This window comes from Moschus berezovskii, chromosome 11 (assembly GCF_049115385.1).
Source record: "Moschus berezovskii isolate FMDL1 chromosome 11, NW_MosBer_1.0, whole genome shotgun sequence".
NCBI lineage: Eukaryota > Metazoa > Chordata > Mammalia > Artiodactyla > Moschidae > Moschus > Moschus berezovskii.
In genome coordinates this window covers 58,330,126-58,354,515 of record NC_142470.1, presented here as the reverse complement: position 1 = coordinate 58,354,515, position 24,390 = coordinate 58,330,126, and the positions used below count along the sequence as shown (strand labels likewise).

Genomic DNA, 24,390 nt, shown 5'->3' with positions numbered 1-24,390 from the left:
ATGTGACACACTAACACCATAAATTGTCATTCAGCCCCACCTCCCACATTTATATGTATTCACTTATCTTTTGGCTGCATACATGTGGGATCTTAGTTCCCTGACCAGGGATTAAACCCACACTCCCTGCAGTGGAAGTGCAGAGTCTTTCCACCAGACCTCCAGGGAAGTTCCCACATCCCACTTCTTTAATTTCTAGTTCTAGAAAACTGGTGGAATAGGAATCCATTAATGTCCTAGATGCTGGAAAAGATTGAGGGCGGGAGAAGAAGGGGAAGACAGGAGATGAGATGGTTGGATGGCATCCCAACTCAAAGGACATGAGTTTAAGCAAACTCCAGAAGATAGTGAAGAACAGGGCAGCCTGGTGTGCTGCAGTTTGTGGGGCTGCAAAGAGTCCGACAGGACTGAGAGACAGTGCTTTCACTGTCGAGTGCTCGGGTTCAATCCCTAATCAAGGAACTAATATCTCATAAACTGTGCAGCCAAAAAAAGACAATAAAAAGGTAGAAAGACTGATCCATATTAAGAATTCATTAAAGGTTTATTGATGAGATTATATTTTAGAACGATTTCTAACTCCAAAAGCCTAAAATTTTTAATGCATTGAGGGTGGCCCTTATTTAACCAGAAAGGCTTGGTTAACTGAACACTAGCCTCTGGGCATCCTGGGTGGAGCCACACACACTGAGCCCCCAGATCCCAGTGCCCTGCCTCCCACCCCCTGCCCTTGGCCGTGCTGAGGACCATTGCCTAAAAGCACCATCTGGGCTTACTCGGTCCAGAAAAAAGTTATCTGGAAATAAAATGAATGACCGGTAAGGAGCCGCACGTGACCCAGGCATTCTCATGGCCAGGATATAGCACACCTGCGTCCACAGTGCCGTGGAGTGGGTGCCACAGAAGCCTGCTGGACTGCAGGGGGCAGACAGACCTGTGACAGCATCTCTCAGGCCCCCAGCAACCCCACTCCATTCTACGACCTTCTTGGGAGAGGACAGAGCTTCAGGGACCATGCAGGCTATCAGCCAAGAATGAGTTCAGGTTGTCAGAATTACCCAGACAAGCCCATTTCAGACTTTTGTAAGGGAGGGGGTTTGGCTGGGTGGAGACGTGGAATCCCACTGAGATAATCCTCACTGGGATAATCCTGAGAGCCTGAGTCCCTGGCTTAGGAAAGGGAGCATCTGTATCACCAAATCGATGGACATGAATTTGAGCAAACTCTGGGAGTTGGTGATGGACAGAGAAGCCTGGCATGCTACAGTCCATGGGGTCACAAAAAGTTGGACACGACTGAGTGACTGAACTGAACTGAACTGGTCCAAGCTGTCCTGCCATCCCTGGGGATGAAGGACTGTGACCGCCATTGTAAGGAGTTAGAGGAGAGGCTGGGTCTCCTCTCCATTAGGTTTACTGGAGCCCATTGACCCTGACACTTGACCCTATAATCACCTCCCAACCACCCTCCTCCACCCTCCCTTATCAGCTTACTGAGTCCAGGTTAGGATTGCTTCAACTGTCCCAACCCACACCCTGATGCAAGATTTAAGAGATACAAACTTTACAGTTTCTAGAACACTTTTCATTCTCGTTGTTTAGTCGCTAAGTCGAGTTCGACTCTTGCAAATCCAGGGACCGTGGCCCGCCAGGCTCCTCTATCCATGGGATTTCCCAGGCAAGAATACTGGAATGAGCTGCCATTTCCTTCTCCAAGTGACCTTCCCAATGCAGGGATCAAACCCACATCTCTTGCATTGCAGGCAGATTCTTTACCACTGATCCACTGGGGAAGCCCATTCTCATAGTATCTAATACTTTTCAAACAGGGGCCTTTTACCCTTCTAGGCCAGAATTTTCAGCCTTTTTGCGTTAGTTCACAGGACAAATGACTCCTTTGGGTCACGTCTAAGCTAAGTCCCTAAAATACTAATTCTGTCTAAGTCCCTACGACATAATTCTGTCCCTCTTTCTCCCACTTTGTCCTGCCATTAAATCTCACACCTGTATGTATTATTGTAGTTTACACAGTGTACCTTGGTTATTTATTTCTGTGATAATGTCGCTTGGGGGTAGGACCTGTTTGGTGGTTTGTTTGTTTTAATCCCAGTGCCCAGGCCAGCATCTCACATGCTGTCTGCAGGAAGTGTGTCCCTGAGCTGTCTCCTTACCAGCCAAGATAGGACCTGTTTTGTGGAAGATGGAAAAAGTGCTCTGGGAGAAGGATTGTGAAATGATAGGGATGACGTGAGGGGCTTTCGAAACCCTGGGAAGGAGTACCCACGTGAACTACAGCCCCTGGCTATTCTTGGCCACCAGCAGTTCAGGCTTTGAGTCGGGACAGCTGCCCCAAGCCTGCAGTCAACTGGGGACAGGGCCGTCCTAGCCAGTGCAGGCCTCTGCTGCCCCCTGGTGGCCCCCAGGGCCTCTGCTAAGCAGCGTCTCCAAGGCCCCCAGTTTCTGATCTCTGGGAAACTAGTCAACCCCAATCCTGAAGACAGGAGACTTCTGTCTTTTAGACAGAAATCTTGAGATTTTCCACTGGAGCCCCCACTTCACAGCTGTCCAGGGCCTATTTGCAATATGGTGCTCAGTCAGTTCAGTTGCTCAGTCGTGTCCGACTCTTTGCGACCCCATGAATTACAGCACGCCAGGCCTCCCTGTCCATCACTAACTCCCGGAGTTCACTCAAACTCGTGTCCATCGAGTCGGTGATGCCATCCAGCCATCTCATTCTCTGTCATCCCCTTCTCCTCCCACCCCCAATCCCTCCCAGCATCAGTCTTTTCCAGTGAGTCAATTCGTCGCATGAGGTGGCCAAAGTATTCGAGTTTCAGCTTTAGCATCAATCCTTCCAATGAACACCCAAGATTGATCTCCTTTAGAATGGACTGGTTGTATCTCCTTGCAGTCCAAGGGACCTTCAAGAGTCTTCTCCAGCACCACAGTTCAAAAGCATCAATTCTTCGGCGATCAGCTTTCTTCACAGTCCAACTCTCACATCCATACATGACCACTGGAAAAACCATAGCCTTGACTAGACGGACCTTGGTTGGCAAAGTAATGTCTCTACTTTTTAATATGCTATCTAGGTTGGTCATAACTTTCCTTCCAAGGAGTAAGCGTCTTTTAATTTCATGGCTGCAATCAGCATCTGCAGTGATTTTGGAGCCCAAAAAAATAAAGTCTGACACTGTTTCCACTGTTTCCCATCTATTTCCCATGAAGTGATGGGACCAGATGCCATAATCTTTGTTTTCTGAATGTTGAGCTTCAAGCCAGCCTTTTCACTCTCCTCTTTCACTTTCATCAAGAGGCTTTTTAGTTCCTCTTCACTTTCTGCCATAAGGGTGGTGTCATCTGCATATCTGAGGTTACTGATATTTCTCCCGGCAATCTTGATTCCAGCCTGTGCTTCTTCCAGCCCAGCGTTCCTCATGATGTACTCTGCATATAAGTTAAATAAGCAGGGTGACAATATACAACCTTGATGTACTCCTTATCCTATTTGGAACCAGTCTGTTGTTCCATGTCCAGTTCTAACTGTTGCTTCCTGACCTGCAACAGGTTTCTCAAGAGGCAGGTCAGGTGGTCTGGTATTCCCATCTCTTTCAGAATGTTCCACAGTTTATTGTGATCGACACAGTCAAAGGCTTTGGCATAGTCAATGAAGCAGAAATAGATGTTTTTCTGGAACTCTCTTGCTTTCTCCATGATCCAGCGGATGTTGGCAATTTGATCTCTGGTGCCTCTGCCTTTTCTAAAACCTGCTTGAACATCTGGAAGTTCATGGTTCACATATTGCTGAAGCCTGGCTTGGAGAATTTTGAGCATGACTTTACTCGCATGTGAGATGAGTCCAATTGTATGATAGTTTGAGCATTCTTTGGCATTGCCTTTCTTTGGGATTGGAATGAACAGGGCTTTAGGTATCTTTTCAACTCAGTGCTTTGCAATTAAACTCATGGTGTGATCTTCAGTGGCCTCCTTCACTTATCAGAGGCTGTTTTCTCATCTGTAAAATGGGAATGATAATATGGATCCTTACTCATGTGGGTTGTGTGAAGATTAAAGAAAATAATGCAAGACTTCCCTGGTGGTCCAGTGGTTGAGACTTCACTTTCCAGGGCATGCTGGTGTGATCCCTGGCAGAGGAGCTAGGATCCCATGTGCCTTTCAGCCAAAAAAAAAAAAAAAACCCAAAACAAAAAACAGAAATAATATTGTAACAAATTCAATAAAAACTTTTAAAATGGTCCCATTTAAAAATAAATAAATAGATAAATTTAAAAATAAAGAAAATAATGCCTAAAAATCAATTAGCACAGTGCCTGGCATACAGTAAAGATCCAAGTGGTAAGTATTGCTATTATTATAACAGTGGGAGTCTTGAGGACCCTCTGTTTCATTCTGCCTCCTCTGTCTGTCACCTTTCTCCATGAGACCCTCCCTCCAGTGATCTGTCTCCCCCAGCCCACCACTTGCCTGCTACCACTTCCCAGTGCTGGCAAAGAATCTGCACCCAAGGAAATAATTATGGTGCCCATGGTGGCCTAGACATCTACAAGATCAAAATCTGATGACAAGTGAAATGCACCAGGCCTGGCCCAGGGACTCCTGGAGAAGCTTGGCTGGAGAAACTGAACAGAATTGCTACACTCCTCCTGGCCCACCCAGGACTGCCTACTTAGGGAAATCAGGCCTTGTGCCAGTGTTTTGTGCCTTGGGTGGTCTGGAAGCCCAGAACTTTGCCAGTTTGGGGAGGTGGGGGTGAGGTGTTCAGAGGAAGGAGTTATTGCTATCAACACCCTGGGAAGGTAGGTGTAGTCCATTTAGGAAAATAAAATTTTCTGCACCAACACCCCCATTGTTTTCCCTTTTCTTTTCCTCATAAAAAAAGTTAACTTATCATGATGATGCAATTAAACAGGTTATTATAGAAATTTTGGAATATACAGGAAAGTATAGAGAAGAAAATAAGAACAACTTATAATACTTACATATTCAACAGATACTTGCAAACAATGGCAAGATCCTGGGAATGGAAAAGTAAATGAGAGACCCCATCTTAACACTCTCAAAGTCACACTTAGGCAAGAGGATTGCATCCTCCTGGGACAACCAGCCACTTATAATAGTCTGATGTGCTTCCTTCAAGTCTTTTTCCTAAATAAATCTAAATTCATATCTAGTTATTTCAAACAACACTGAGGTCATATTGTCTATATACATGCTGTGTGTGTGCTAAGTCACTTCAGTAATGTCCGACTCTGTGCAACCCTATGGACTGTAACCCATCAGGCTCCTTTGTCCATGGGGTTCTCCAAGCAAGAATACTTCAGTGGATTGCCATGCCCTCCTCCAGGGGATCTTCCCAACCCAGGGATCGAACCCATGTCTCTTACATCTTCTGCATTGGCAGGCAGTTTCTTTACTAGTGCCCCCTGGGAAGTAAAACTGCTATCTATCCAAAAATTCTGGCATGGATTAATAACCGAGTATTCCAGTATATAAGTGCAATATAATCTAACCAATCTCAGTTTGTCAGTTATTTGTTTCCAATTTTCTTGGCAGTTCTAAATAAAATTATATAAAAAAGTCTTTTAGATAATTTTTATGATCTGCTTTGACTATTATCTAAGGTATTTTCATAGGAAAGGAATCATTGAATCAAATGGAATAAACATTAGAAACAAAAACAATACTGAATTTTGGTTATAAAGTAATGCATACATTTTGAAAAATAATTGACCAAATATAGAAAAGTACAAAGAAGAAAATAATGTTCGGCGTGTTGTGGTTCATGGGGTCGCAAAGAGTCGGACACGACTGAGCGACTGAACTGAACTGATAATTCTATTACTTCCAGGTAATCACTGCTAATAATCTTGAGACTTATATTTCCAGATTTGTATCTGCACATAAAGGTTTTAAATCCACTCTGACAGAATTCATCTGGTAACTAGAGTAGTACATTTTTCTTTGCACATATACACAATATTTTTTCCAAAATAGGATTTTACTGTAAATATTTTTATTCTAATCTGTTGATGATACACTGTGAGTTACTTTTCATTTGTATAAAAACATTTCTACCACATCATTTTTAACAATTGCATGATATTTCACTATAGTTGTATACTATGTTTTATTAAAATACTCCTCTATTTTTAGACATCTAGGTTATATAAATTTTCTGCTGTCAGAAATCATATTGTGGTAAATACTCTTATATTTGCATCTTTATGCATGTTTAAGATTTTATTTTATTTTTGGCCTTGCTGTGCAGCATACAAGATCTTAGTTCCCCAACCAGGGTTCAAACCTCTGCCCCCCACAGTGGAAGCCTGGAGTCCTAACCACTGGACCATCAGGGAATTCTGTTTTTAAGATTTTAAGATCACTTGCCCTTGGGCTTCCCTGGTGGCTCAAATGGAGAAGAATCTGCCTGCTATGTGGGAGACCCAGGTTCGATACCTAGCTCGGAAAGATCCTCTGGAGAAGGAAATGGTAACCCTCTCCAGTATTTTTGCCTCGAGAATTCCATGGACAGAGGAGCCCGGCGGGCTATAGTCCTTGGTGTCACAAAGAGTCGGACACCACTGAACAGCTACCACACACACTTATCCCTAAAGTTCTCTAGTTATCTGTTTCAAGAAATTTAAAAATATATATATACTAACTACCCCATAAATACATTGTGGTACTATATGTCTTGAAGTTGTCCTCTTTTTTCCAACAGCGACTTTATCTCCCCTTGTAAGCTTGTTCTTCTGCTTGTATTTTGCCTTGGTTTTCTCTATGATTCACACAGAGCTTTTCCTCAATCACTAACTGATCTTTGGTTGTTCATATATATAAGAGGGTGACATTAAAAAACTGATTGGAAGTTTCCAGGTTCTCAGAGGCCAGGCTGAGAACACACACACAATGTATCTCCCTCCTGTACCCTTACCAGTATTATAGTAAAGAGATTAAGTGTGGGGAGCAGGGGAAGAGAGAGAAACCAAAGGGCAGAGAAAACAAGAGGGGAAACCACAGCAGCCAAACTTTAGATGCTGGAAAGCATACAGTGAGGAGGGGTCGATACAACACAGGGCAGGAGGAGCTGATGCCAGAGATTTGTTGTTGTTCAGTTGGTAAATCGGCTCTGACTCTTCGCAACCCCATGGACCGCAGCCCACCAGGCTCCCCTTGTCTTTCACCATCTCCTGGAGCTTGCTCAAACTCATGTCCATTGAGTTGGTGATGCCATCCAACTATTCTCATCCTCTGTCGTCCCCTTCTCCTCCTGCCCTCAATCTTTCCCAGCATCAGGATATTTTCTAATGATTCGGCTCTTTGTGTCAGGTGACCAAAGTACTGGAGCTTCAGCTTCAGCATCAGTCCTTCTAGTGGATATTCAGGGTTGATTTCCTTTAGGATTGACTGGTTTGATCTCCTTGCTGTCCAAGGATGAATTACTGATTTACTGATTTTTTTCCAAAGTGTATTAAGAGGATCTTTTTAAGATTACAAAGGCAGAAAAATGAGAGTAGCATTGAAAAATTCAACAAAAAGAAAAAACCACTGAGGAAATTTCCCAGAAGTAGAACAAAAAGACAAAAAGAGAAAGTTGGAGAAATCAGAATAGGAAATCCAACATCCAAATCACTCTGACTTCCAGAAAGAGAGATCAGGGAAAAAAACAAAAGGAAGGAACCAATAAAGAAACAAGTTAAGAAAATAACTCAGAACTAAATAAAGGATATACATTTCTGGATTGAAGAGGCCAGTATATACTCAGACACACAAATTAAAATGGAGCCTCACCGAAGTGTTTTGTGACATTTGAGAGCACTGGGGAGCCAACAAGCTTCAGAGAGAAGAAACAGACATGTGAAAATGGATCAGAATCAGACTGGCCGCAGCTACTTAACCCCCAGTATCCTAGAGCCTGGGCTCTGCAACAGGAGAAGCCATACAATGAGAAACCCACGCACCGCAACTAGAGAGAAGCCCCAACTCGTCACAACTAGAGAAAGCCTGCACGCAGCAGTGAAGACCCAGCACAGCCATAAATAAAGAAAGAAAGACTTTTAAAAATTAGTACAGTAAAACGTTAACTTAGACATCGAACATTCAGATACAACTTTATTTTTGCTGCCCAGTATCAACTCATCTTCTGGAATTTGTATTTTAATGGAATTTCCGGGGTCATGGACCCCATCCTTAGCTGAGGTGGGGGAGAGTGTGAGGGCATGAGCAGCACAGTCCAGGGTGGAACATTCAGGGCCCTGAATTCCCTGGCTCTGGGATTAGTTCAGGTAAAGGGGAAAAAAAGGACCCAGCACAAGCAGTGACAATCCTGCCGAGATTCCTGGGCAAGAAACACGTACTCTTCCCTGCACAAAGGAAGTGGCGCTCAAGCTGAGGCTGCCATCTTGGCTCTGGGGAAAGGCTTGTCTGAAGAGAGACATGGGATAGGGAAGAAACGTCATCCAGGCTGAGTCAGGCTACACTCCTCCCCTGGATTGTCTCCACATGTCGTACCCACTTCCTGGTCTACCCACTTCATGTCTCAACCCACACTAAAGGGGCTTTCGCTTCCACCAGTGGAGCAAAAACTGCTTGTGTCACATCCAAGGTCACTTTCCAACTCCTTCAGAAGACACTTTTTAGCAGCCTCTCCCGCTTCTAAAATCCCTGAGCTGTCCTCTGACTATGGTGCATACTCCTCTGGCTTTTCTGCTTGACTGGCTGCTCATCCTCCCCTCAATCTCATGGTGATGGGGTCCCAGGGCTCAACCTTGCGACCTTTCACTTGTCTGCACCTTTCCCTGAAGTGAGCCCATCCACTCCCAAGGTGTTCTTCACTACTTTTTTGATGACACCCAAATTTGTATCCAGCCTAAACCTCTTTTCTGAGCTCCAGAAAGCTTGCACAATTCAGTTACCATCCTTGACATGTCCAACCTTTGTATTCTGGTCCCCACTCAAACTTGTTTCATACCCATTATATGCCTTAGCAAATGCGAACATACACAGATGTTAAACAAGGAACCTGGAATATCATCTAGACTCTGCCCTCTGCTCCCCATCTCTCTATACATCAGTCATCAGTAAGACCTGTTACTTTTCCTTCCAAACATATCTTGAATTTATTTACTTTCTCCATCTTCACTCTCACAGTTTGGATGGGTCATCAGTGTGGTCTGGGTTTTCTCCTCCTGGGGACATGGGATGATAGCACTTTTCCAGCCAATTTGAAGTTAGGCATGCCTGTGTGACTGACTTCTTACATGTGAGAAGATGAGGCATCTGTTGCTTCTGGTGGGGAATTTTAAGAGCCAGTACACAACCCTTCCTCCTGCCATGGGGATTATGGAAATCATTTTGAGGTGACGACCCTGACAACCTGAATCCCTGAGTAATTAATATGAGCATAGCTCTCCTGCTCACTGGCAAAAAAAAAAACAAAAAAACCCTGAAAATAAATATTTTTTGTTAAGCCACTGAGGTTAAGGTCTGTTTATTACTGTAGCACAACATAGCCTATCCTGTCTGATAAACTATCTGGTCGTCCAAGTCACCCAAGCTCCTGCAGCAGCCTCCTACTTCTCCTGCTCTCCCCTACCACACAGCAGAGTAACCTCTTTTCAACTTTATTGTTGTTGTTTAATCACTAAGTCATGTCCGACACTTTTCGACCCCATGAACTGCAGCAAAACAGGCTTTCCTGTCCTTCACTATCTTCTGGAGTTTGAAAACTCATATCCATTGAGTCAGTGATGCCATTCAACTATCTCATCCTCTGTTGCCCTCTTCTGCTCCTGCCTTCAGTCTCTCCCAGGATCAGGGTCTTTTCCAATGAGTCAGATCTCTGCATCATGTGGCCAAAGTATTGGAGCTTCAGCATCAGTCCTTTCAATGAATATTTAGGGCTCATTTCCTTTAGAATTTGTTGGTTTGACCTCTTTGCAGTCCAAGGGACTCTCAATAGTCTTCTCCAGCACTGTAATTCAAAAGCATCAATTTTTCAGTGCTCAGCCTTCCTTATGGTCCAACTCTCACATATATATATGACTACTGGAAAAACCATAGCTTTGACTATACAGACCTTTGTTGGCAAAATAATGTCTCTGCCTTTTAACACGCTGTCTAGGTTTGTCATAGATTTTCTTCCAAGGAGCAAGCGTCTTTTAATTTCATGGCTGCAGTCATTGTCCACAGTGATTTTGGAGCCCAAGAAAATAAAATCTGTCACTGTTTCCACTTTTTCCCCATCTATTTGCCATGAAGTGATAGGATCAAATGCCATGATCTTTGTTTTTTGAACATTGAGTTTTAAGCCAGCTTTTTCACTTTCCTCTTTTACTCTCATCAAGAAGATCTTTAGCTTCTCTTCACCTTCTTTGCAACCTAAGTCAGATCTTATCACACCTTCCTTAAAACCTTTTGGCAGTTTCTCTTATACTTAAAGAAAATCCACACTCTTTCCTAGGGTCACAGGATCTGATCCCTGCCTGTCTCTCTGACCGGGTTTCCCACCCCTTTTTTCTCACTCATTACACATCCAATCCCCCAGGACTCCTTGCTCTCTCTCAGGTATGGAGCTCTTTTCTGCTTCAGGGCTTTCACGGATGCTGTTCCCTCTACCTGGAACCCTTTCCCACGTTATTCACATAGCTAGCCCTTTCCCATCTTTCAAGCCTCAACTTAAATGATACCTCTGCCGGAAGGCCCCTACCACTATACCCTGTTTGTTCATTTCCTTCTTAGCTTTTACTAGAAGTTGGAATTGCATTTGCTCTTCACATTCATTTACTTGTTTATTCTCAAGTAAGCTCTATGGGGGGCCCTGTCGGCCCTCAAGACGTATTTGTTGGATGGAGGAATGACTGAGTGAGAAGGAATTGCAAAGGCTCAGTGATAAAGAATCCAGCTGCAATGCAGGAGGTGAGGGTTCAATCCCTGGGTCAGGAAGATCCCCTGGAGAAGGAAATGGCAACCCACTCCATTATTCTTTTTAGATTTATTTAATTGGAGGATAATTACAATATTGTGATGGTCTTTGCCACACATCAGTATGAATTGGCCATAGGCATACATGTGTCCCCTCCACCCGGAACCCCCCCACCTCCCTCCCCACCCCATCCGTCAAGGTCATCACGGAGCACTGGGTTTAGGTTCCCTGTGTTATACATCAAACTTCCACTGGCTGTCTGTTTCACATATGGTAATGTATATGCTTCAGTGCTGTTCTCTCAAATGATCCCACCCTCTCCCTCTCTCACTGAGTCCAAAAATCTGTTCTTTATTCTTACCTGGAAAATTCCATGAACAGAGGAACCTGGCAGGCTATAGTCCATGCAGTCGCAAAGAGTCAGACACGACTTAGTGACTAAACAACAACAATGCCCTAAGTAAATGTAAGGCTGTAGTGCTCATGGGGCTAGTCAATATCACAGGCCTATTCAGCCTGCCCTTGAGAGGGGATTCTTTAAGGTGACTAGGAGCCCAACCTCACAAGATCTTTTATTCTCCTTGGGAGCTAAAGTGCCCCTGAGACACAAGGCCTCTCCAGAGGGCCCAGCGTGGGCCCTGTCCTCCCCCTCAGCTGCCACAGCTCACCCAGTGACAGCCCAGCCTGGAGCAGGTCCAACTGGAGCTGAAGAGCGAGCAGCCAGTCCCCAGGGGGAGGTGGCCAGCTGCTGCCGTCATGGAGAGAGAGCGTGGCCTGGCCAGCTGTCTAGAAATAGCCCAAGGTCAAGGTGGGGTGCTTCCGTCCACCACAGATGGAGAAATCTGAGAGGAGGCCAGTCCCGGATTTCCTTCCACCCCACTACCGGGATCCCTGACCTTGGTCTGGAGCTCCCCAATTTCCAGCCACCTTCTCATAGACCCCTCCACTCATCTCTGCTTTCAAAGAACCCTCAGGCTTCCAACCCCCTCTCCTCCCAACATACCCCTGAGATGGACCAAGTGGGCCTTATCCCATGTCAAAGCTCAGGAGGTCAAGGGTGTCTTCCAACTCAGCATGTGAATTGACCGACAAACTGGATGCCAGTGCAGAGCCCCATTCTAGACTCAGTGCCTTACCCTGGTGGAAACTTCCTCACGGAGGGGACATGCCGAGCAGAGTCCACAGCCTCTGCCCTGGGATTGATCACATCTACCTGTCACCTGCTCTCAGGGACCCTTTGTCCTATGGACTCTGACCCTGTTCATTGGCACTGAGAGCAGTATAGCCTCATCAGCTGCTACTGTCAGCTGCTGGGACCTCGCTGTTTCCTGCCTGAATCCACAGTGGCCACTTCCACCTCAGGTGCTGGATACACTGCCTGCTGGTCCAGCTCATTCACCAGACCTCACAGCTGGCCCAACTACACAAATCCACTATCCTCACACCCACAAAACTACCCCTATCTCCCAACGAGGAAGGCTAAGGTTCTGGGGCATCCAGCCACAAGTTTCATTAGCCCCTTGTGGCAAGCAGGGATCCAGACTCACTTTTCTTGAAGGTTCCCACAGTCCTGGGAGGAGGGTGTGGGGAGGTACCTCAGGGAGACCAGATGGATGGTCTGGAACAGATGCAGGAAGGGGTGCTGCTCGGGGATGGCCAGCAGGGCCGGAGACGGGGGAGGATGGGAGGAGCCCACACAAGGGGTGACTGGCCCTTTGAATAGAACAGGACAGGGTGGGCACCTGCAGATTTCTGCTAATCAGATTACAGTAGGCAGAGCTGATTCAGGAAGTAGGAGAGAATGAAAGGTGGGATTTTTTTTTTTTTTTAGAAATACAGCATTTGTTTTTAAAGGACTTTTAATAGGTCCAAATAAAAGTTGGTAGAATGTCCTTTGGAATTTGAATGACCCGTATCTGTGTGCACACCAGGATTCCATGTGCAGAAGCCCAGCAAGTGCACTGCACAACTCTAAGGCCCCCCTTTGCATTGCACAGATTGTGAACTTGAATACTTATCACAGATCTCTTGGCAGGTGACAGCCAGGTGTCTTAAAGAAGGAGAGAAGGGCATCTTTTCTGATCCTTTTGGGCTAGTGGTAGGTACTTTTGGCAAGCTTGAAATTAAGCTTCAAAAATTAAAATCTCTCTAGTGTAAATGTGCTACTCCTACTCATTTGTGTGACAGCCCTTTCTTCCTGAAGTATGCAAAGGTGAAGATTCATTAGCATCCATTCTTGATTACAGAGCCCCAAATTCAGGAAGACAGATGTTTTTCTTACATGCTTTGAAATTGTGGGAGGTAGGGTGGAAGGGAGGGTATTCAAGAACTCAATGCTGTCAAAAGCAACAATAATTCCTAAGCCTTATTTTAAGCAATATTTGAATTTGGGTATTATATGATGATTCTCTCTATGCTTTTACATTGAGAGTGCTTACAAACTTTTCTGGAATCATTTTCTTCACTGGCTACCCATGTGAATCTTTGTTCCCAATGTCCACACATTCCAAACCAGCAACCCTATATCTTTGGTTAAATGAAGCACTGACTGCTCAGAACCCATTCACTTCTTTTTTCTTTTTTTAATTTGTTTGGCTACACCAGGTCTTAGTTGAGGCATGCAGAATCTTCTATCTGCAGCTTGTGAACTCTTAACTGTGGCATGCAGTATCTAGTTCCCTGACCAGGGATCAAACCCAGGGCCCCTGCTTTCAGAGTGCAGAGGTTTAGCCACTGGACCACCAGGGAAGTCCCAGAAACCATCCACTTCTAACACCACAGATCTCTAACAGACAGACTCTGAAATGAGTATTCTCAGAATCATGAATACACCCACTCTCTGAGAATCACCAAAAGCAGACCCAGCAGGCAAAGTTTCCCTAACAAAGATAAGGGTCTCCAATGAGCTGAAGAAATGCTTTCCACATAGACCAGACATTAAAGCATTCAAAGAAGGAGTGGCTGAGGAAAGTTTAGAATTGTGGGTAGAGGCCAGGTGTCCACAGGCTGTCACCTGGGAGCCTTGAGTTACCAATCATATGACCACTCACTTCCTGGGCAACAGTTTCTGGTCAACATGAAGACGTCTCTCTGGAAATTTCTTGAAGATAACATTTGGCAAGTAAACAGCAACTAGGACTGTTTGCTGCCTTTATGCCAAATAAAAGCGAACATCCCGCATAACCCAGCCCTCAGTGGCAGCTTCCCCAGGCTTGTACATTGGGAAGTCCAGTGCTAACCCTGATGTATCACCCTGCCACCTGGGCTGGAAGCTGCTTCCCACAGTCTCCTCCCTCATGTGCTCCCAGGTTAGACTTTGTCAGTGACAGAATCATGCCCTGGACTTAGACTACAGGAGGGAAGCAGAAGCCATTTTTCCTGGAAGCTTGGTCAGGTACAAGCATATCACAGAACTCCAAGGGCTCCCACTTTCTCCCCTCACACTTCTGGCTGCAGACTGAGGTCCCCAAGTCACAGAACAGCTTCTGTTTTTCTGACCACCTGATGGTTGCTGAGGCCCTCAAGTTCTCTCTGCTCTCTGATTTAACCCTCAGCCTTACGCAGGGCCTCTCGTGACTCCATTGCCACCCATGCTCAGTACTGACCCACATGGAGAGCCCAGCTCCCTTCCTTGAGGCTCTGTGTATGCAGCAGACCTCACAGGATGCCTAGAGGTTACCTCACATCAGCACCAGTGACATGAAGAAATGTCATACACCATGATTCTTAAAAGTTGCTCCATCCATTTTCTCCATCCCTACTCAGTTTGGCCACCTGATGAAAAGAGTTCATTGGAAAAGACCCTGATGCTGGAAAAGATTGAAGGCAAAAGGAGAAAGGGGTGGTAAAGGATAAGATGGTTAGAGAGCATCACCAGCTCAATGGACATGAATCTGAGCAAACTCTGGGAAACAGTGAAGGACAGGGAAGCCTGGTGTGCTGCAGTTCGTGGGGTTGCAAAGAGTTGGACTTGACTTAGAGACTGAACAACAGCAACTCAGTTTCAGGCCTGCTTCGTGAGCCCTAATAAAACAAAAAACACCCACTCTAACTTGTAAGCTTCAACAGACTGAAGAGCTGCTAGACACCTTGAAGTTTGCAGCTTTCCTTTCTCCAGCTTCCACCAACAGAAAGGAATAGCATACAGAGTGATTTCTCCACCACCCTAACCTCAACCTCCCTTAGAAGGAAAATGCTGCTATACTTTCTATTCCTTTCATTCATTTTCTCCTCCTGCACTCGAGTTTGTCCTCAAATTGGATATTACTAACTCTGAATGATTTTATTTTAGGGTGGTGTGTGTATTTGTCATCAATTGCTGTGTAACAGATTACCTCAAAACTTAGCTGCTTAAAACTCACTGTTATTATCTCACCATTTCTGTGGGTCAGGAGTTAAGGACTGACTTAGTTGAATGGTACTGGCTCAGGGATTCCCAGCAGGGGGTGGACAAGATGTGAGCCAAGACTCCAGTCATATGATAGCTTGCTTGGAGCCAGAGGGGCTGCTTCCAAGATGAAAGTGAAAAGCAGATTCTTTACCATCTGAGCCACCAGGGAAGCTTCCAAGATGCTGCCCCCACAAAGCTGTTGTCAGCACATGGCCTTTCCTTAAGGCTGCTTGGGTGTCCTCATGGGCATGTCAGCTAACTTCCCCAGAGTGAGTGATTCAAGAAATAGAGCACTCATGATCTGGTCTCAAACGTCACAAACCATCAGCTCTTCCAGACTGTACTCATTTGAAATGAGTCATGAAGTCCACCCACACTCAAGGGGAAAGGAATTAAAACTCACTTTTTAAAGAGAGGCATTTCAAGGAATATGTAGGCATATTTTAAAGCCACCAAAGTGTTAAAGCAGTATAAAGATAAGTAATGTCAAAATACCTATGTTCTCTAGAGCCTGTTACAGAGTGAAGTAGCTCAGAAAGAGAAAAACAAATATCGTTTATTAACACGTAGTAGAGAATCTAGAAAAATGGTACTGCTGAACCTATTTTCAGGGCAGGAATAGAGAAGCAGATGTAGAGAAAAGACTTGTGGACACAGCGAGAGGAGAGGATGTGATGAATTGAGAGAGTAGCATGAAAACATATGCATTACCATATGTAAAATAGATGGCCAGTAGGAACTTGCTGTTTGATGCAAGGAGCTCACACTGGTGCTCTGTGACAGCCTAGAGGGGTGTGATGGGGTGGGAGGAAGGCTCAAGAGAGAGGGGACTTATATATATACTTATGGCTCATTCATGTTGATGTATGGCAGAAACCAACACACTGTTGTAAAGCAATTATCCTCTAAATAAAGATAAATAAATATAAGAAAAGAAACAAAACAAAAAAAGATAAAGCATCAAAATACCTGTGCTCTCTAGAGCCTGTTATATAGAGTGAAGTAGCTCAGAAAGAGAAAACAAAGTATATTAACGCATATATATATATATATGGAATCTAGAAAAATGGTTCAGTTCAGTTCAGTTCAGTCGCTCAGTCTTGTCCTACTCTTTGTGACCCCATGAATCACAGCATGCTAGGCCTCCCTGTCCATCACCAACCCCTGGAGTTCACTCAAACTCATGTCCATCAAGTAAGTTGGTGATGCCATCCAGCCATCTCATTCTCTGTCGTCCCCTTCTCCTCCTGCCCCCAATCCCTCCCATCATCAGAGTCTTTTGCAGTAAGTTAACTCTTCTCATGAGATGGCCCAAGTATTGGAGTTTCAGTTTTAGCATCAGTCCTTCCAATGAATACCCAGGACCGATCTCCTTTAGAACGGACTGGTTGGCTCTCCTTGCAGTCCCAGGGACTCTCACGAGTCTTCTCCAGCACTGATGAACTTATTTCCAGGGCAGGAACAGAGCAGCAGACGTAGAGAACAGACCTCTGGACACAGAGAAAGAAGGAGGGAGTGGGACGAACTGAGAGGGTTGCACTGACATATACACACTTCTGTGTGTAAAGCAGATAGCCAGCGGGAAGCTGCTTTATGTAATAACACATGGAGCTCAGCCCGGTGCTTTGTGACAATCGAGAGGTGTGAGATGGTGGGGGTCTGGGGGGTGAGAAGGAGGCTTAAGAGGGAGGGAATACATGTATTGGCCGATTCACATTGTTGTCTGGAGAAACCAACACAACACTGTAAAGCAATCATCCTCTAATTAAAAATTTTTTAATTGTTAGATTAAAAAAATCAACTGTGTTCTAACTTTCCATCTAAATGCTGAGGGACATCCCCTCATCCCTCTAGGCCTATTTCCCCAAGATGAGAGCTCAGACTGACTTCAGTGACCACTAGGGTTTTGTTTCCAGTTAGTAGGGGTCTCAGTGTCCCTGCTCCAGCACTCAAGATCCTAGGACTTGACCCCAGACTTCGGGCACCCCTCCTTCTCCTCCCCTTCTCTTGCTGCAAGCTCTTGGCCCCAGGCGCATCCACCACCCACTGGAACCCAAACCTAGTTCACCAGCATCTCTGGGTGGTACCCAGGCATCAACAGGTTTTATGGATCCCCGGTGGTTGAGGACCACTCCTCTAACCGCTCAGTGGGAACCCTGAGCAGAGGGATACTTTCAACAAATAAAATAACAGTTGTTGTTGTTATTGTTGAATCGATAAGTCATGTCTGACTCTTTGAACCTCATGGACTGCGGTACACCAGGCTTCCCTGTCCTTCGCTGTCTCCTGGGGTTTGCTAAGATTCATGTCCATTGAGTCAGTGATGCTATCTAACCATCTCATCCTCTGCCCACCTCTTCTCCATTTGCCTTCAAATCTTTCCCAGCATCAGAGTCTTTGCCAGTGAGTCTGCTCTTCACCTCCGGGAGCCAAAGTATTAGAGCTTCAGCTTCGGCATCAATCCTTCTAATGAATATACAAGGTTGATTTGCTTTAGAATTGACGGGTTTGATCTCCTTGCTGTCCAAGGATAAATTACTGATTTGTCTTTTTCCTTCGTAAGTATATGTACATCAAAGTACAGGTATTCAATGTCCAGTTAATCATTCCTGGGGTCTGATTTTTCTAAGAGAACACTTTGCTCCTTGTTACCTCAGAGAAATACTTAGAAAAGTATAGAAAGTTAGAGAAGTTTGCAGAAATCGTTCAAGGCCAGGATAGAACTTTTTATAGAAGTTTTCCTTGCTCAGGATTTCTCATCATGGTATTGTTTCTGTGGGAAAATTGACCCAATTTTTATCTTTTTGACTTACACCACCTTTTCCTAGAATATAACCTGCTATAAGTTTAAACAATGCCTGCCTTTTGGGTTTTTTGTTTTGCTTGTGTATGTGCCTGTGTGGGTGTGAGAAAAGTCAACCATCTCCAAGAAGGTAGAGCCCGGTGCTGAGAACGAGGCAGGCTAGGAACACTCTGGGAAGAAATGCCTCGGAAGGCTGTGGGTGTGAGGCTTGGGTGTGATGCTAGAAATAGTCAGCTGGGCTTTTTGGTCGTGCCTTAGCATCTTTCCCCACGTGTCCACCACATCAGTAAGTCACTGGCCCAGTTTGCCCAGGCCTGAGGGGTTTCCTTGGATGCAAGACTTTTCAGTGTTAAAATTGGGAAAGTTCCTGAAAATTCAGACAGTCAACCTCCTACAAGTGTTGGGAACTTCTAGCACTTTCTCCGTCTTTTAATAGTTCTAAAACTTTCTTTCAAGCAAGATGCTTTACAGACTCCTGAGCGTGGTGAATGCCTGCTGACTGCCTGAACACGTAGTGGGGAAGGAATCTTGCCTCCTACCAGTTTAAGGGGCAGGGTGGAGCCAGGCAGGCTTCACTCACAGAAACAGGGATATTGAAAGCACCCCTCTGCACCATGAGGCTTTTAGATGCCAGTGGCAGAGCCCAAGGCCTAAGAAATGGAGCAAGTTGCCTTCTATCAGCCGGCTCCAAACATTGGGGCGCCTATCATGGAGAAAGGGGGCATGGCCTGTTGTCTATCCTGAGACTTGTGAGTGACAGCCCTGCACACACATGGGAGGTTTCTGATTGCTTGGGTCTGGAGATTTGCACACACATGTACATTTCTTTGGAATAGGAAATGGCAACCCATTCCCTATTCTCACCTGGGAAATTCCATGGACAGAAGAGCCTAGCGGCCTCCAGTCCATGAGGTAACAAAGAGTTGGACAAGACTGAGCATGCAAGCGGGTATACATTTCTTGATCTTTTTCATTTCTAGGCAGGAAATTTCTCTCTGGCTGTAAAAAAAAAATTGTCACACGTAAACTTCTCTACTTCTTTCTCTGAGGTTACCTTTAGCAAAAAATGACCTTGATGGGACTTTCCTGGTGGTGCAGTGGTTAGGACTCCATGCTTCCAGGGCAGGCGGCAGGGGTTCAATCCATGGTTGGGGAGCTAAGATCCCGCACGGCACCTGGTGCAGCCAGAAAAAGATAAAAAAGAAAAAGAAATAAAGAAAGATGACTTTGATGAATCAGACCTTTTTGCTGTATCAGTGGCAGTCAGGTTATAGATTCTTTTTATGGCAGGTTCTAAAGCAAAAGGATGGGATGGGGAGGGAGGTGGGAGGGAGGGTCAGGATGGGGAACACGTGTCCACCCATGGCTGATTCATGGGAATGTATGGCAAAAACCACCACAATATTGCAAAGTAAATAGCCTCCAATTAAAAAAAAATCTTTTTAAATATCCTGTGATAAACCATAATGGAAAAGAATATTTTTAAATGTCTATATATGTATAACTGAATCACTTTGCTGTACAACAGAGATTGACACAACATTGTAAATCAACTATACTTCAACTGAAAAAAAATGTTCAAACCACTCTTCACCATCTGTGAGTACACAGAGTTCATTCATGGGTGTGGATGTATGTCCTGGATTCTATTCCCTCCCAGCTCTCTCCGGGGCTTCTCCTCACCTGGATCCCCAGCTTCAGAAGATTTTCTTGGCTCTTCCTCTTGGCCCCATCTTCTCTTGTTTCTGTCATTTCTGGGATCAAGAACTTCCCCCACCCTCAGATGAGGGTTGGGAGAGAATGGATACATATATATGTATGACTGAGTCCCTTCACTGTTCCCCTGAAACTATCACAACATTGTTAATCGGCTATACCCCAATACAAAATGTTTTGATGTTAAAAAAGAAATTAATTAAATTTTAAAAAATTAATTAAATTAAAAAAAAAAAAGAAATTCCCCCACCCACAGCTCAGCCCAAGTGGAGGATCCCACATGGTCGTTATGGACCTGCCTTACCCGGAGAGCCCATTAGATGGAGGGTTGGGGGATGTTGTTGGTGGGGGTGTTGGGGAATCCTGGCCAGCCTGAATAGAACACATTCTCCGTCTCTAAAATCCGGGGCTCAGCCTTAGGGCCTCTGGTGAGCCTGCTTCCTGTGCTGTATCTGAAAGTTCATGAGTCTCAGGGCCTGTGGTTGCCACGTGGGGAAGGAGCTTTTGAGGTTCTTGAGCAACAGTGATCAAACTAGGAGGCCAGGTCAGTGGATGGACAACGGAGACAGGTGACCAGGCAACCTGGGTGAAGGAGACAGAGACAGTGACTCTGAGCCCACTCTGTTCCAGAAGCTCCTTGGCGCCCCTTCTCAACCTCCTGGTAACTTCAGGTCCTGTGGGACCCTTGTTCTAACTTCCTCTTTAGCTGAGGCAGCTTCATATGTTTCTGTCACTTGCCACTCACCAACCCACCGGAGAGTCACCAGTGTCCACTGCCCACCCACCCCAACACACTCAGGCTCCTTCTTGGGAGCCTAAATCTGAGCCTTTCCAGCACCAACAAGATACCCTGAGCCCCGTCTTTTGCACTCCCTTTCAACTCTAGAGAGGGCCTGCACCCCCTCCCCGTGGGCCTGTTCCCCAGGAGTCAGGGGGAGACGACCTCCTCGCCGTGACCTCTGCAGGGTACTCACCCCTGTCTCCACTTCCCAGAGCCCAGGCCTCACCTCCCTCATCATCCTGCCCCAGAGACACTTCAGAACACATTTGCTAGAACACTTGAACAAAGTAAACAGTGGTTTCCTCGCATTCCTGTCAGCACTTGTTTTTCAGAGACTGAAGAGTCTTGAACCTGAGGGCACTCCCCTCCCAACTCCCCACACTGTGTTCATGGCTCTTGCCTGAACTTTTGCAGGGAAGGGGGTGCTCAGGGTCACTGGGCTTGGACAGCTGTTTCAGGTTGTCCATTTTTAGGCCTTCAGAGTCCATGTTCATCGTCCCCTCTCAAACCCTCCTCTGGCCCTGGACAAGTGACAGGGCAGGGCACTGGGCGCTCAGATCAGACGGCCTTGACTCCTCAGCACAGCACTCCCCTCCCTCCTCCTGTCGCAGCCCCAGGCGGCCCCTTGGGCCTCATTCTCAGCAACGCCTTGACTTTGTCCCAACCCCATCAGGGTCCAGGGACCTGGCTTCTCCTCTTCTAGGATGTGGTGTGGACCTCAGGGGAGACTTAAGAACAATACTGGGCCCTTATCAACAGCTAATCCCATCCTGGCCGGCTCCTGGACTTCCCTTCTCAGAAATGCCAACTCTTATTTTAACACATGGCGTGTTCCCTTCTGAGTCACCTCAGCCCCGATTGTGTGCGGCCAGAGCAGCCACAGTCCCTCCCGAACTCACACCTCGGTCAAGCTCTTCCGCAAGAGCACAGAGCAAACACCTTCAAGTCTATCCGGAATGGGCCTGGCTTCCTACTGCCTTGTCACCAGCTCCTGGCGCCACAAAGTGCAGGAGCCGGAAGGGACCCCAGAAATCACCGGGTCTCACCCTGTCCTTCATGGCTGAGTTCACTAAAGCCCAGAGAGGGCAGGGTGTTGCTCAAGGTCACACAGCAAGGTCAGGAGTCCCGGTCCAGACTCTTGCTTTCTATGTATGTTACTTCTCAGAGAACATGAGGAGAAGGGAGAAAAACTGGGGGGTGGGGTGGGGGAGGAGAAGGGAGTTTGTGGCTGTTCAAATTTCTTCCTATTTAAGCCTCCATCCTGCCCTTCCCAGGCAAGGCTCAGTGGTAAAGCATCTGCCTGCAAATGCAGGAGATGTGAGAGATGCGGGTTCGAATTCTGGGTCAGGAAGATCCCTTGGAGAACCCTGGAGTAGGAAATGGCAACCCACTCCAGGACTCTTGCCTGGAAAATCCCATGGACGGAGGAGCCTGGTAGGCTTCAGCCCATGGGGTCGCTAAGAGTCAGACATGACTGAGCGACTTCACTTTCACTTTTCACTTTCATGCATTGGAGAAGGAAACGGCAACCCACTCCAGTGTTCTTGCCTGGAGAATCCCAGGGATGGGGGAGCCTGGTGGGCTGCCGTCTATGGGGTCGCACAGAGTTGGACATGACGGAAGCGACTTAGCAGCAGCAGCAGCAGCAGGGAAGAAAGACTTCTCTGACCTCCACCAGAGCCCCACTCCCTGCCTGGACAGTGTATGGTGAGACTGTGACACCCAGAAAGCAGAGGACAGGCAGGGAGAGGTTGCCAGGGAACTAAGATCCCACATGCTGTGGGGAAACTAAGCCCACATGCCACAATTAAGAAGACCCAGAGCAGCCGAAAAACCACCACCACCAACAAAATACCCAAGATGGGTTGGAGGACTAACCCCCACTTACCTTGCATTCAGCGCCACCCCCTGCACCTTCTAACTCATCAGCGTGTGGGCTCTGGAGGTGGCCTGCCAGGGCTCAGATCCTAGCCCCACAAGTTATTAGCTATGCACGTGAGAGGAGAAGACCCTGGGCAAGTCTGTCACCCTCCTCGTAAACTGTGTATAGTAATAGACCCTTCCTCTAGGGGTCAGATTAAGCATAAAAGCATTGGCAGGTGATCACTCAGCTGTCATCATCATTTCATTGCTATTATCTCATGCCTCAGCAGATAAGATCTGCTTCCTTTATCCCTTTACCTGTGCCACCCCAGGGCCAGCATTATGAAAGCAGGAAATATGAAGTCCTGTGATCCTCAGGACCACACTATGTGCAGTTCTGGGGATGTCTGTGAAATGTGGGAACATAAGCCAGAGCAATGATCAGAACATTCCAGAACAGGAGTGGAGGGTTTGGTCAGTCTGTGGTGTGTTCTGAAAGTAAAAATGTTAGTCACTCAGTCGTGTCCAACTCTTTGCAACCCCATGGACTGCAGCCCGCCAGGCTCCTCGGTTCGTGAAATTCTCCAGGCAAGGATACTGGAGTGGGTAGCCATTCCCTTCTCCAGGGGAGCTTCCCAACACACAGGTCGAACCCGCTCTCCTGCATTGCAGGTGGATTCTTTATCTTCTGAGCTACCATGGAGGCCCCACAGTGTGTTCTACAATTTTACTAAAATGTCGTATGAATATTTACATGTGTCTTGCTCAATATGTGCCCCAATACTTGCCTTCTTTCTACTTCTGTGTTGTGATAAAAGTAGAGGTTTCACCTCACAGATCCGGCTCTGGCCTAAGGGAGGTTTCAAACTTTGGATAATAAGAAACCTGATGCACATTGTAATGCCTTTTTTAAAAAAATTATATGTACAATTGATTTACAGTCTTGTGTTCATTTCTGCTGTACAGCAATGTGATTCAGTTATACATATATATATATATTAGAAGGACTGATGCTAAAGCTGAAACTCCAATGCTTTGGCCACATCATGCGACGAGCTGACTCACTGGAAAAGAGTCTGTTGCTGGGAGGGATTGGGGGTGGGAGGAGACGGGGACGACAGAGAATGAGATGGCTGGATGGCATCACCGACTCGATGGACATGAGTTTGAGTGAACTCCGGGAGTTGATGACAGACAGGGAGGCCTGGCGTGCTGTGATTCATGGGGTCGCAAAGAGTCGGACACGACTGAGCAACTGAACTTAACTGAACTGAACTGATATTCTTTTTTACCACTAGTGCCAGGCTTCCCTAGTGGTTTAGATGGTAAAGAATTTGTTTACAATGCAAGAGACCCGAGTTTGATCCCTGGGTTGGGAAGATCCCCTGGAGAAGGGAATGGCTACTCATTCCAGTTTTCTTGCATGGAAAATCCCATGGACAGAGGAGCCTGGTGGGCTACAGTCCACAGGATCACCAAGAGTCGGACATGACTGAGCGAGCAACACATATTTTTTTAATTTTCTTTTCCATTATGGTTTATCAGAGGACATTGAATATAGTTTCCTGTGCTATACAGTAGGACCTTGTTGTTTATTCATTCTATATATAATACTTTCTGTAATGCCTTTTAAAAAGCATGATCTATGTATATTTCATACAATCTTGTTTTTAATTTTATATTTCATTTTGAAATAATTTTAGATTGAGAAACTTTGTGAAAATAGTAGGAAAAACGCTTAAATACCCTTCACCCAGATCTTCCAAATATTAACATCTTCTATAACCAGAGCATAATTATCAAGACCAGAATATGAACAGGGATTCCCAGGTAGTGGTAAAGAACCTGCCTGCAATGCAGGAGACATAATGAGATGTGAGTTCAGTCTCTGG

The 24,390-nt window shown here is 45.9% G+C and overlaps 1 long non-coding RNA gene across 1 annotated transcript; it reads right to left on the bottom strand.

Moving 5' to 3' along the window:
* Positions 1-11,153: 11,153 nt before the first annotated feature.
* Positions 11,154-22,835, bottom strand: LOC148776148 (uncharacterized). Its single transcript, XR_016038580.1, has 4 exons — positions 22,524-22,835; positions 19,822-20,436; positions 19,193-19,313; positions 11,154-16,825 (listed from the first exon to the last, which is right to left on the bottom strand). It is a non-coding gene; the product is annotated as an uncharacterized LOC148776148 (long non-coding RNA).
* Between the last annotated feature and the right edge of the window lie 1,555 nt (positions 22,836-24,390).